This window comes from Leucoraja erinacea, chromosome 50 (assembly GCF_028641065.1).
Source record: "Leucoraja erinacea ecotype New England chromosome 50, Leri_hhj_1, whole genome shotgun sequence".
In the NCBI taxonomy this organism is placed as follows: Eukaryota; Metazoa; Chordata; class Chondrichthyes; order Rajiformes; family Rajidae; genus Leucoraja; species Leucoraja erinaceus.
The window spans coordinates 78,620-92,169 of NC_073426.1; positions in this window are offsets into that span (position 1 = coordinate 78,620).

Here is a 13,550-nt window from a genome sequence, read left to right on the forward strand (position 1 = left end):
TTGGGAGATTGAGGAGAGAGTTTCTGAGGCAACTGCTGGTGTTCAGTCTCCGCTAGGGTGTCCTTCTAATCGTCTGTTTGTTCCTGAGTCTCTTCATTCACAGGTGATTCACTGGGCTCGTACGTCTCGGATCTCCTGTCATCCCGGTGTCCGCCGAACCCTGTTTGTGGCCAAACAAAGGTTTTGGTGGCCTTCCATGGAGAGGGGGATTAAGGAGTACGTCGCCGCATGCAGTATTTGTGCTCGGAACAAGACCTCGCGTTGGGCCGCCTTTGGCCTCCTGAATCCTCTGCCTGTCCCCTCACGCCCCTGGTCAGACATCTCCATGGACTTTGTTATGGGCTTGCCCTCTTCTGAAGGTAACACCACAGTCGTGACTGTAGTGGACAGATTTTCTAAGATGGTCCATTTCATTCCGTTGCACAAGCTTCCCTCCGCCAAGAAAACGGCAGAGGTCATGCTGTCTCATGTTTTTCGAATTCATGGATTTCCCAGAGACATTGTGTCTGACCGGGGGCCTCAGTTCGTGTCCAGATTTTGGAAGGAGTTTTGTTCTCTGTTGGATGGACGTTGGGAGTTTTGTTCTCTGTTGAGTATAGAAGTTGGGATGTAATGTTTAAATTGTACAAAGCGATGGTAAGGCCCAATCTGGAGGATGGTGTACAATATTGGGCGCCCAAATATAGGAAGGATGTCAACAAAAAGTAGAGAGAGTACAGAGGAGATTTACTAGAATGTTGCCTGGGTTTCAGCAACTAAGTTACAGAGAAAGGTTGAACAAGTTAGGGCTTTATTCTTTGGAGCGCAGAAGGTTAAGGGGGGACTTGATAGAGGTTTTTAAAATGATGAGAGGGATAGACAGAGTTGACGTGGAAAAGCTTTTCCCACTGAGAGTAGGGAAGATTCAAACAAGTGGACATGACATGAGAATTAAGGGACTGAAGTTTAGGGGTAACATGACGGGGAACTTCTTTACTCAGAGAGTGGTAGCTGTGTGGAATGAGCTTCCAGTGAAGGTGGTGGAGGCAGGTTCGTTTTTATCATTTAAAAATAAATTGGATAGTTATATGGATGGGAAGGGAATGTAGGGTTATGGTCTGAGCGCAGGTATATGGGACTAGGGGAGATTATGTGTTCGGCACGGACTAGAAGGGTCGAGATGGCCTGTTTCCGTGCTGTAATTGTTATATGGTTATATGGATGCCACGGTCAGCCTTACATCTGGTTATCACCCGGAATCCAATGGACAGACTGAACGCCTTAACCAGGAATTGGAGACAGGACTACGGTGCTTGGTGGCACAGAACCCTTCAACTTGGAGCAAACACCTTATTTGGGTGGAGTATGCACACAACACACTTCCTTGCCCCTCCTCTGGTCTCTCTCCATTCCAGTGTGCCTATGGTAATCACCCGCCATTGTTCCCTGCTGTGGAGAAGGAGTCCAGTGTGCCCTCCGCTCAGGCTCTCATCCGTCGCTGTCGCAAGGTTTGGAATGGGGCTCGTCAGATGCTGTTGCGCAGTTCTGCGCGTTACAAGAGGATGGCTGATCGTGGAAGAACGCCGGCTCCGGTATACTCGCCTGGCCAAAAGGTGTGGCTCTCCACTCGAGACTTACCTCTGAGGGTGGAATCCCGGAAGCTGGCTCCTCGTTTTGTTGGTCCTTTTCCCATATCGAAGGTCACCAATCCTGTGGCAGTTCGTCTCAAACTCCCCCGTGCCATGAGGGTCCACCCTATTTTCTATGTCTCCTGACTGAAGCCATTTAAGGAAAGTCCTCTGGTCCCTGCCTCCACACCCCCTCCGCCCTCCCGGTTCCTTGATGGGGGTCCAGTGTTTACGGTCAGCCGGTTGCTGGGTATGCGCCAGCGTGGTCGTGGTTGTCAGTATCTCGTGGACTGGGAGGGTTATGGACCTGAGGAGCGGTCTTGGGTGCCGGCTCGCAACATATGCGACCCGGAACTTATCAGGGAATATCGGCGCCAACATCCTGAAGATCTTGGGCCGTCAGGAGCCGGCCGTGGAGGGGGGGGGGTACTGTCAGGTCTCGGGTTTGATCTAGTTTCTGTTTCTTATTGTTTTTTAGTATTAGAGTGTGCATTCTTGTTTTATTTTGGTGTCTCGCATCTCCTCTTGTTTCAGGTCCCATTTCCAGTCAGTTGTTTACCCTCGTGTGATTATTGGTCCTGCCCTGATGTGTTTCACCTGTGTCTCGTTATCCCCTGCTAGTCTGTATTTAAGCCCTTTGTGTTTTAGTTCTCATTGCCAGTTCGTCGTGTATGCTACTTGGTATCACCTCGTTCCAGCTCTAGAAATCTTGTGACCTCGACCATTGCCTGTTTTTCGACCTCTGTTTTTTGCCTGCTCCTAGATTGTACTGTTGCCTCTGTTTTGCTTACCTGTGTACCAACTTGGACCGATTAAACTCTGAAGACTGATCTGCCCTGTGTCTGAGCCTGCATTTGTGTCCTCCTCCTTGTTCAGTTCTGATAAAATTCTCGTTTAATCTTACTATTAAATTGCTCGTTCTTTACAGGAATTTAACCCACCGACAGAAAACTATTCTCATTGTTTGGCACGGACTAGAAGGGTCGAGATGGCCTGTTTCCGTGCTGTAATTGTTATATGGTTATATGGTTATTGGTGAGTGTGGAGGAGTGTGACTGTATTTATATATTTATATATATATATTTGAAAAATGTTTTGAGCGCGAGATATTCTGTCATCAGCATGAGAGCATGAGAATTTCGTCAAATGCGTGAGTCTCACGCTCAATGCGTGAGAGTTGGCAGCCCTGTTTGACCTTCCAAAATGCAACACCCTGTAACTTATGTGTATTAAACTCCATGAACTATTCCTCAAGATTCATCAGGATCCTGCTGCAATTTCTGACAACCATCTTCACTGTCTATGATGCCACCCACTTTCGTGTCATCTGCAAACTTACTAAACATGCCTTGTAAATTCTCATCCACATGATTGATATAAACCACAGATAACAATGGGCTCAGCATCAATCTCCAAGGCACACCACTAATCAAGCTCCAGTGAAAAACAACCTTCCACCATCACCCTTTGCTTCCTTCCTTGAAGCTAAATCTCAGTCATCTAGCTCTCCGTGGATCCCATGCAATCTAATCTTCCAGAGCAGCTCTCCATGTGGAACCTTATCAAATGACTTACTGTCTAAATTTCATACAAACAATGTTTCAGGTTTTGCCCTCGTCAACCTTGTTAATTACTTTATCCAAAAAATTAATCAGATTTGTGAGACATGATCTCCTACGTACAAAACAATGCTGGCTATTCCAAATCAGCCCCTGTTTATCCAAATGCATATATATCTTATCCCTCAGAATACTCGCCAATAAGTAGCCTACCACAGATGTTAGGCTCACTGGTCTATAATTCCCAGGCTTTTCCTTGCAACCCTCCTTAAATAGAGGCACAGAAATAGCCATCCTCCAGTCATCCTCACCCATATATAATGCTGACTCATCAATCTCAGCCAGGGCACCCGCAATTTATTCGATAGCTTCCCACAGTGTCCTCGAATATGTCTGACCAGGCCCAGCAGATTTATCCACCTTCATACACCTTAAAACTTTCAGCACCTCCTCAACTGTAATATTGACACTTCCATTATCTATCCCTTCATATCTTTGTCCACAGTAAACACAGAGGAGAAATACTCATGAAGGGCCTTGCCCATCTCGTGAGGCTCCACACAGTGATGTGCGCTTTGGTTTCTAAGGGCCCTATTCTAGTCAACCTCTTACCCTCCTGCCTTTTTTGAAAAGGGCGACCACATTAGTTGTCTTCTAAGCCTTGACATCTCAATTTTATTAACTACTAGACTAAGTGGGAGCCGTTGGGTCCCAGTCACCACGGGGGGGTGGTGGGTGGGGAGGGGGGGGGGGGGCGTGTAGGGTGGGAGGTGAGGTGTGTATGTGGTGGGAGGGGTTTACGAGGGGGGTGAGGAGGGATGTGGGGGTGAGGGAGGATGTGGGAGGGGGAGGCGGTTGTTTGGAGGGGTGTGGGCAGGGGGGTGTGGAGTGGAGGGGCGTGTGGGGGTATATGTGGGGGGGAGGGAATTTAGGGCAGGGGATGTTATGGAGAAGGGGGCTTGTGGGTGGGGGGGGGGTGTCTGGGGGGAGGTTGGGGAGGGGAGGTTGTGGGGAGGAGGGGAGGGTTGTGGGGGAGGGGTGTCTTGGGGGAGGTTGTGGGGGGGAGGGGAGGGTGGGGGGCAGGGTGGAGAGAGTTCGGAGAAAATACGGGGGAAGAGCCATGGGGGAGAGTGCGGTATGATGGGGGAGGGGGGCAGAAGCTGTCGTGGTTTTCAATACTCAAAATTAACCCAGGCCATGTGGAGAATTCTTCAATAAGTTTAAACTTTTATTAGCAAATAAAAGATGGATCACCCCACGTCATCAGTCCATGTGGAGCTCTCTGAGTCACAAACAAAGGATCATCTCGTTTTATACCATTTTCAACTCTGCATGCCCCACCCCTGTTACAATTCCATATCCAATCATTTCCCATCATCAGCTTGCTCCCACTTATCTCCTCCTTCCCAGTATATTTCCATATTTGCAACTGATGTAAATAGTCACATGACTCCCCATTGTGGCCCCTCCCTCGCCTGCCATGTGCTCTTAACGTCTTTGTTCAGAGTTGTTTCATTTTAACAAAGTAAAATCCAAGAAAAGTGGACAATTCCCAGCATTTCAATATATAAGAGATACAGTGGTCACTCAATTTATATAAACAAGACATTGTTCCCATTAAACTCTATACGTCATGGGGAAGAATGTTACCTCTTAAACTACATGTCTAAACACAGGGTCAAATATTTATAATGCTAATTGAAGCACAATATATTTCCCAGATCGTCTTATTATCAATCACATAGTTAGACTAACATTATATTTATATCATAAACCTTAAAAGTATGAATTTGCTTTATCCTTGCAAAGTCTTCAAAGATTTTTACGCTGATTCCAATCACACACCTCCTATCTCCAGGCACACGGGGGGTCGTATAAATGTCACACTTGATAAATGATAATTATTTCTTGGCTAGCTCACACACCCTCCCCCTTTCTTGGTATCTCTAGGAAAAAAGGAGCTTCAATCTCAACCGAGGGCCTCATTTTATGGCTTTGCATTCACACTGACAGCAGTACTCAAAGGAATGTTTACATCTGCAGCCCACACTTATCTCAGATCAAAACAAAATTACTTTCTTAGATACATATATATTAAAATAAAAGATATAACCTGCTCAAATGTATCACCTCTTATCTCAACATATGCGTAATTAAACGGATCAAACTTAATACAATTATTATTCCAGCCTTGTGGTCTTGGATGTATAAACAGTCATAAATCCTGAGCCATGTCATTACAACACTTCACAAGAATGTGACATCGAGAAAGAGCAAATGACCTGTGACCAAATGGCCTGTGAGGCCCACTGCCTAATCAAACTTTTTAAGATATAACTTCTTTTCAATACAAGATTATATAAGATACATTAAAAATAATATATACTATAGAGCCAGCGAGGGGGACCAGAGGGGAAGGGGTTGGTGGTGTGATGGGGACTCACAGCAGGCGCTGGTCACTGGCCACTGGCCGCTGGTCACTTCGCTGGCCGCTGGTCGTTTTGCTGGTCGTTCTCCTCTGCCGGGATCAGAGTCTCCACTTTCCATTTGGCGCTGATGGTGCCATCTCCGACTCCGCTCCAGGTTGGGTTGGGTTGGGTTGGGTTGGGCTGGGCCGGACTGGGCCGGACTGGGTCAAGCTGGGTTGGCTGGTTCGAGCTGGGCTGGGCTGGGCTGGGCCGGATTGGGTCGGGTTGGGCTGGATCGGGCTGGGTCGGGTTAGGCTGGGTCAGGTCGGCCTGGGCCAGGTCGATCTAGGTAGGGCTGGGTTGGGCCATATCCAGTCCCTCCCTCCGAAAATTGTGTCCAGTTGGAGACCTCCGCCGGCCATCCAGAGCCTCCCGCAGCTGCAGTAAAGATGCGATGGCGCAGAAAGGGGCGGACCGTCTCACAGAGTGACAGTAGAAGGGACCAATCCGCATGTTATGTATAGATGGATAGATATGTTAAAATTGGCTAATTTAATGAGGTCACAAAATGGAGGATCTTTGTACTTTCAGGGCCTGATTGGCCTCTTTCTGTGAAAGTTGCAAGATGGGAGTCAAGGCTCCAAGGAGTCTGGACCCTAGATGGAAGTTGAGGGTAAGGAGAGGTCCAGATGTCCTTCCTTTGTTAATATGTATGAGGTTTTGCAGAAAGAGATAAGGCCTGCAAATGCCAAGTGGGGATTGGTTATAGAAAGGAGTGTTAAAAGGTATTGTGAATAATGTTGCAGAGTGTTTATGCTGCTGTTTGATGATTGGTTAAAATGTGAAACCTTGTTTGAATTGTTTATACAACCTGGGAAAATGTTTCATTACTTTAGTTAACTGACTTCCTTCTAGAAGCTTCTGCGGAAACATTGTAGTGGGGTACATTGTGATTGGGTTAGGAAACTGTCAATAACTGTATAATATGATTGATATGTGTGATTGGCTTGTAGGGGTTGCCCCACCATATAGTTTTGCACCACAGGTCCGATGGCCTATAAAAGAGTGAACCCCATGAGGATCGGAGTCAGTTTTCTGGAGATGCACTTGGGATCGTGTGACCTACTGGAGGTGTCTGAAGGACTTGAATGAGTAGAGACATGGATCGGACTGGCGGTGGTTAGGTATTGTATACGGGGTTTGTTTGTATTTGGGTAGATTAAAGATTAGTTGTTCAAGTGCTTGACTCAGTGTTTTATAACCATATAACCATATAACAATTACAGCACGGAAACAGGCCATCTCGGCCCCACAAGTCCCACCTGCCTGCACTCATACCATAACCCTTCCATTCCCTTCTCATCCATATGCCTATCCAATTTATTTTTAAATGATACCAACGAACCTGCCTCCACCACTTCCACTGGAAGCTCATTCCACACCGCTACCACTCTCTGAGTAAAGAAGTTCCCTCTCATGTTACCCCTCAACATCTGTCCCTTAATTCTGAAGCCATGTCCTCTTGTTTGAATCTTCCCTATTCTCAAAGGGAAAAGCTTGTCCACATCAACTCTGTCTATCCCTCTCATCATTTTAAAGACCTCTATCAAGTCCCCCCTTAACCTTCTGCGCTCCAGAGAATAAAGACCTAACTTATTCAACCTATCTCTGTAACTCAGTTGTTGAAACCCAGGCAACATTCTAGTAAATCTCCTCTGTACTCTCTCTATTTTGTTGACATCCTTCCTATAATTGGGCGACCAAAATTGTACACCATACTCCAGATTTGGTCTCACCAATGCCTTGTACAATTTTAACATTACATCCAAGCTTCTATACTCAATGCTCTGATTTATAAAGGCTAGCATACCAAAAGCTTTCTTTACCACCCTATCTATATGAGATTTCACCTTCAAGGAACTATACACGGTTATTCCCAGATCCCTCTGTTCAACTGTATTCTTCAATTCCCTACCATTTAGCATGTACGTCCTATTTTGATTTGTTCTGCCAAGGTGTAGCACCTCACATTTATCAGCATTAAACTCCATCTGCCATCTTTCAGCCCATTTTTCCAAATGGCCTAAATCACTCTGTAGACTTTGGAAATCCTCTTCATTATCCACAACTTGGTATCATCTGCTTGGTATCACTCTGAACTTCAGTAGTTTTACTGAACTAGACTAGGGGGATAAGCTCTAGGAGCATAATTACATTGGGGGCTCGTCCGGGATCTCAACGGACCCCCAGACATAAGTTTGCGATCGGGGTCTTGAGTCGTTTCTGATTGCGAGGGGGGGAAATCGGCGCCACGGTGCAGTTTTCGCATCGGTTTTCCCCATTGTGCTGATCGGACGAATCGAACGTTCGCATGCTTGTGTTGGGGTCCCAACGAGATCTAGCAAGCACTGAGGATAGAGGAAAGGGAGTCCTTGCCTAAGGGTAGGGTGGGAGTTAGGCTCACAAGGCTTTTCTCTAGTGGGTTAGAAACCCCGCACCAAGTTAGTCAACAACTGTTGCAGTCGGGTACCATTGTGTTGGCCTGGCACCAAAAGAGTAGTTGAGGGGTTGTAGTCCCTGCTCAGACTGGGATATCTGAATTGGCTGAGGTATATGAATAGACAGGACTGAGTAAGTAACAGTACAAAAGCGGAGAAGTACTGTGTTGCTGCCGAGGCTGTGATTGGAAAGGCATTTTAAAAATCGGCACCGAATTCCAGTGCAAAGCCCAGTACCAAGCAGGTTGAAATGAAGAAGCCTGTGGGGTGAACCTATTAGAGAAGAGTCCCCTCTTGTGTGAGTAGTACCTAGAACTTTGGAGAGGGAGGGGTTCCGTAACGGTACTGGGAACTCAGTGATAATTGGTTCGAAATACTTGTGAACAACACTGAGAAGTTCAATTAAAGACACGTCGATTCTAAATTTGAATTTGAATTTGTGTGGGAAGGAAGCTAAAAGACGATTGGATAAGAGAGTAAAGTAAAGAGTTACATTTTTCAATCCAAATTTACTAAATTCAGGGAATCATATTGAAGGACTGGCTAGTTCTATTCCAGGCTCTCATATTGAGAACTGGATACTGTAAAGTGTATATATTTTTCTGGTTAATCTGTGTATAATAAAACATATCGTTGGAATTGTTAATCGTTAAAATTTGTTGATTTACAATTGAAGTGTGTTTAAAGTGTGTTGCCATTGCCGTTGCTTTATTGTATCTACTGTATATTGCCTTTGATTTAGAGTTTTGAGTGTTAGATACACTGTTGTAATAGTGTTTCGAATCGGGACTGTATAAGGAATGTATAGTGTGATTAAGATAGCTTTATAATTGGATTCGGAATCGTGGCTGTTCAAGTAACAAGTAACAAGTAGCCTTTAATGTCATTCAGACCTTGCAGTCTGAACGAAATTTAGTTGCCTTGCAGTCCTACATATAGTAAAAATGACAAAACGCACAATAAACACAAATGAACATCCACCACAGTGAGTTCACCAGGCACCTCCTCACTGTGGTGGAAGGCAAAAGTCTTAAGTCTTTGTCTCATCCCTTCTTATTCTCCCTCTGCACCGAGGCCGCTGCCGCTGTCCCAGCCGCCGCTGTCGTCCACTGGGCCCGTGGTCGGGTCGAGTGGCCGCTGCCGCCAGAACGTGCCCCAGCTCCGAGTTCTGGTCGCCACTGTCCCCGCTCCGAGGCCAGGTCGCCGCTGCCGCTGTCCCCGCTCCGAGGCCAGAAGAGGGTTCTTATCCTTTAGATTGCTGATTAGTAAGTACCTGTTTGTGGAAGATTAAACTGAGGTATAGGAAGAGTACTTGTTAGCGAAGAGTAACTCGATGGGAACTAAACCCCTAAGTCTAAGCATTCAGTGTGAGGAATGAGTAGCTGACAGAAGAAGAGTAACTTGATGAGAAGAGTACTTTGATGGGAAGGTCTTCTGTATCTAAGGGAGGGGTTCCGTTGGGTGAAAACATCACAACAAGGGATTAAAATATACTGTGAGATGGTTTTGGAACTGTGCAGTTAACGAATGCGATATTAGATTTCAGAGCAAAAGGATTTAATTTGAGTATAAGAGCAGGGAGGTTCTACTGCAGTTGTACAGGGTCTTGGTGAAACCACACCTGGAGTATTGCATACAGTTTTGGTCTCCTAATCTGAGGAAAGACATTCTTGCCATAGAGGGAGTACAGAGAAGGTTCACCAGACTGATTCCTGGGTTGGCAGGACTTTCATATGAAGGAGGTCTGGATAGAATCGGCTTGTACTCGCTAGAATTTAGAAGATTGAGGGGGGATCTTATAGAAACTTACAATATTCTTAAGGGGTTGGACAGGCTAGATGCAGGAAGATTGTTCCCGATGTTGGGGAAGTCCAGAACAAGGGGCCACAGTTTAAGGATAAGGGGAAGTCTTTTAGGATCGAGATGAGAAAAACATTTTTCACACAGAGAGTGGTGAATCTGTGGAATTCTCTGCCACAGAAGGTAGATGAGGCCAGTTCATTGGCTATATTTAAGAGGGGGTTTGATGTGGCCCTTGTGGCTAAAGGTATGGAGAGAAGGAAGGTACAGGGTTTCAGCCTGAAACGTTGCTTATTTCCTTCGCTCCATAGATGCTGCTGCACCGCTGAGTTTCTCCAGCTTTTTTGTGTACCACAGGATACTGAGTTGCATGATCAGCCATGATCTTTTTGAATGGCGATGCAGACTCCTATTTTCTATGTTTCTAGAGGAATGCTTGTATTTTACATGGCAGTGTGTTTTTGCATGATAGTAATAAGTGGTATCGTTTCTTGTCTAAGTATGATTTTGCTCACATGTTTTGAACTAATTTGTCTGTATTTAGATTAAAGTGTTTTGAGCATGGGAGATTTACTGCTGAAGAGTGTGTTTCATTGTTCACTGAAGTACCTTAACTTTTTGTCGACCAAAGATTGTATTTGGAGTTGTTTACAGGTTGAAAGTTGCGTGAGTTGTGAATTGTATGAGATTGTGAAGGAATTAGGGTACCCGCTTGAAAGGATTGATCATGTGATTGTGCTGTGAGAAATGCGATACTGCCGACGTGCTGCTGAGCTTTTGGCCATTGTTCGGGAGCGAGTTTGATATCTAGAGATTGCGAGTGAAGTGTGAATTGCTGGAAGATTGTATGAATTGCTGAGAGTTTGTGTCCATTGTTAGCAAAGATGGGAAATCAGATCGAGCGAGATATGGTAGAGAATCCAGACAGTCAAAGTCAAAGTATCCTTTATTGTCGGTTACACAAAATTGCTGGAGAAACTCAGCGGGTGCAGCAGCATCTATGGAGCGAAGGAAATAGGCAACGTTTCGGGCCGAAACCCTTCTTCAGACCCTTATCCTTTCAGACCCTTATCCTTTATTGTCATCAGACCTTCCGGTCTGAACGAAACTTTGTGCCTTGCAGTCATACATATAATAAAATTAACAAAAACACACAATATACACAAATTTAACATCCACCACAGTGAGTTCACCAGGCACCTCCTCACTGGGATGGAGGCAAAAGTCTTAAAGTCTTTGTCTCTTCCCCGCTTGTTCCCCTCTGCGCTGAGGCGATCCGAAGCTGCCGCCCTCCAGTCCAGCGGACGAAGCTATTGTTGCGGGAGCTCTGGAAAAACAGGTCACCAACCTGTGCCCACGGCCGAGCCTCCGAGTCGGGCCGCCGCCGGAACGCTGCCACAGCCCCGAGGTCGCCTGCTCCGCCATTAGGCCTCAGCGCAGATGGAGACGGAGACGGGGTAACGACAAGAAAAAGTCGCACCCCCCCTGAAGGAAGAGACCAGAAACATGTTTCTCCCATCCCCCACACATACACAACCTAATAAACTAAAATTAACTAAAAGAGAAAAAAAGAAAACAAAAACCAGACGGACTGCAGGTGAGCCGCAGCTGCTAAGGCAGCGCCGCCACTTCCGGCCACTCCAATTATTATGTAGTGAGTTTCAACAAAAGGCTGAAAGATTAAGGAACTTTTTGGGAGCGTTGATGATTTATGGCCTGAGGGGGGCGTTGGAACATTGAAGGGAGTGAAATATATTGAAAAGATTATTTGGCAGTGTAGTAATACTGTACTGACATAGCGAAGAAATTGATTGGATTATGGAGAAAGTTTTATGAAGTAGAGAAGCTGTGAGATGGCGAATTGGGAAGAAGCAGCCTCAAAGCTTGGAATAAAACTGAAAGGTGATGAATTAAATCAACCTCCAGGCACCAGGGGAGAAGGGTGTGGATGTATGAGAGAGATGTAATGGGTATAGCTTGGACCCAATAGCAGCACAGAGTAGAAACACAGGAATGGGTACACCGTACTCACACAGAGGCTCAGGATTGAGTGAGGGTTCCGAAGAGGGGCAGGCAGGAGACGTAGTCGGGGTAGCGGAAGGTCCGGTAACCAGGAGATCCAACACACAATGCAAACAAACCAGCGAGGGACAGACGAAGGGAGAGTCGAAGCCAGGCAGGAAGTCGAGGAGCCGTTGCAGGGATACACCAAACAGCCCAGGAGAGAGGCAGACAGAAACCAGGAGGTACGGGACGAAGGCCGTGGTCGGGGACAGAAGGCTGAGGTAATATCCAGGAAGACGACAGGACGGAATGGTCATGGCCAGGCAGGTTCGAATCCGTGTAGTCAGTCTGGAAATCGCTGGAGAGTCTTGCATGAATGCTGAGACAATCTGGCACTGTGTGAACGGTGAGGAGAGTCTATATACCGGGTTAATAGGTGATCAGAGGTAACTGAGTGCAACAGGTGAGGAGAGTTGGGCTGATGAGAGGGGAGTGGCCAGGCAGGCAGGTGAGGAGAAGGAGGGACGGTGGAAAAGTACGGGAGGTGAAGTGGATGAGAATGAGGAGAGGGCAGACTGTGACAAGAGCATAAGGAACAGGATAGATCTCCTGAAGGGAAACTGGCACCGGTAAATTTAGAGTTTAAGGTGCCAGCATTGGCTTTGAAGGGGGCGAGGACAAATATTTGGAAGATTGGGAAAGTGTTAAAATTAGAAGAAGTTCACAGCCTACACCATATTCCTCTTGCGTTCCCCGGGTTTCACCCACATGTTGTATAGCTTGTGCACACAACAGACATTCAGAGCCTGCAGCACATTTAACACCACCTCCAGATTCCACAATAAAGCCTGCTTTACAAACAGCAGCAACACGACTACAGGATTCTTTGACTCCATCCACTACACTATTGGCAGATAGTCCAGTAGCTCACGGCACCAGGAGTAAAACGAAGAGAACAGCTCCAGTATTCAAGGAGAGAGAGGTTATTAGAGACATAGTACAACCACCAGAGTATTTCAGTGAGCCTAAACCTAGACAAATCAGATGAGCAGTGAGAGAACAGGGAGAGTCTTTTAGAAGGTACCTTGATCCCCCTTCTGAAGATGAAGAAATATCTGAGGGTGAGACAATAGCTGGAGACATTGAAGCAAATACTATATGGCAACAATTCTGAAGGCAGAGTATTTATCCAATAGGCAGTTTCCAGTCGGGAAATACCTAACCCTGCGTTTGATCCGGTTAGTGCAGTCGGTGTAAATAATCCCAGATGTATATACCCCATGGAAACCCAACGAGATGATGATAGTGTTAAGCAAGATCCCTGATTGAAAGAAGTCACCTGCTTCCGTTGTGGATTACTTAAGAACTACAATGCGTATGTATCACGCAGACTCCAGAGACCTATGGGCTGTGATACAACAGATAATTACTCCGACAGAACATACCAGATTCTTAGCAACCTTAGGACATCCAACTCATGAAGCACTGGCTAATATGATCGCTGATGGTGGAGCACAGAAGATGCAGTTTTAACTGCACTTGCCAACACTCTCCAGAAGCCTATCACCATATAATAACCATATAATAATTACAGCACGGAAACAGGCCATCTCGGCCCTTCTAGTCCGTGCCGAACACTTATTCTCCCCTAGTCCCATCTACCTGAACTCAGAC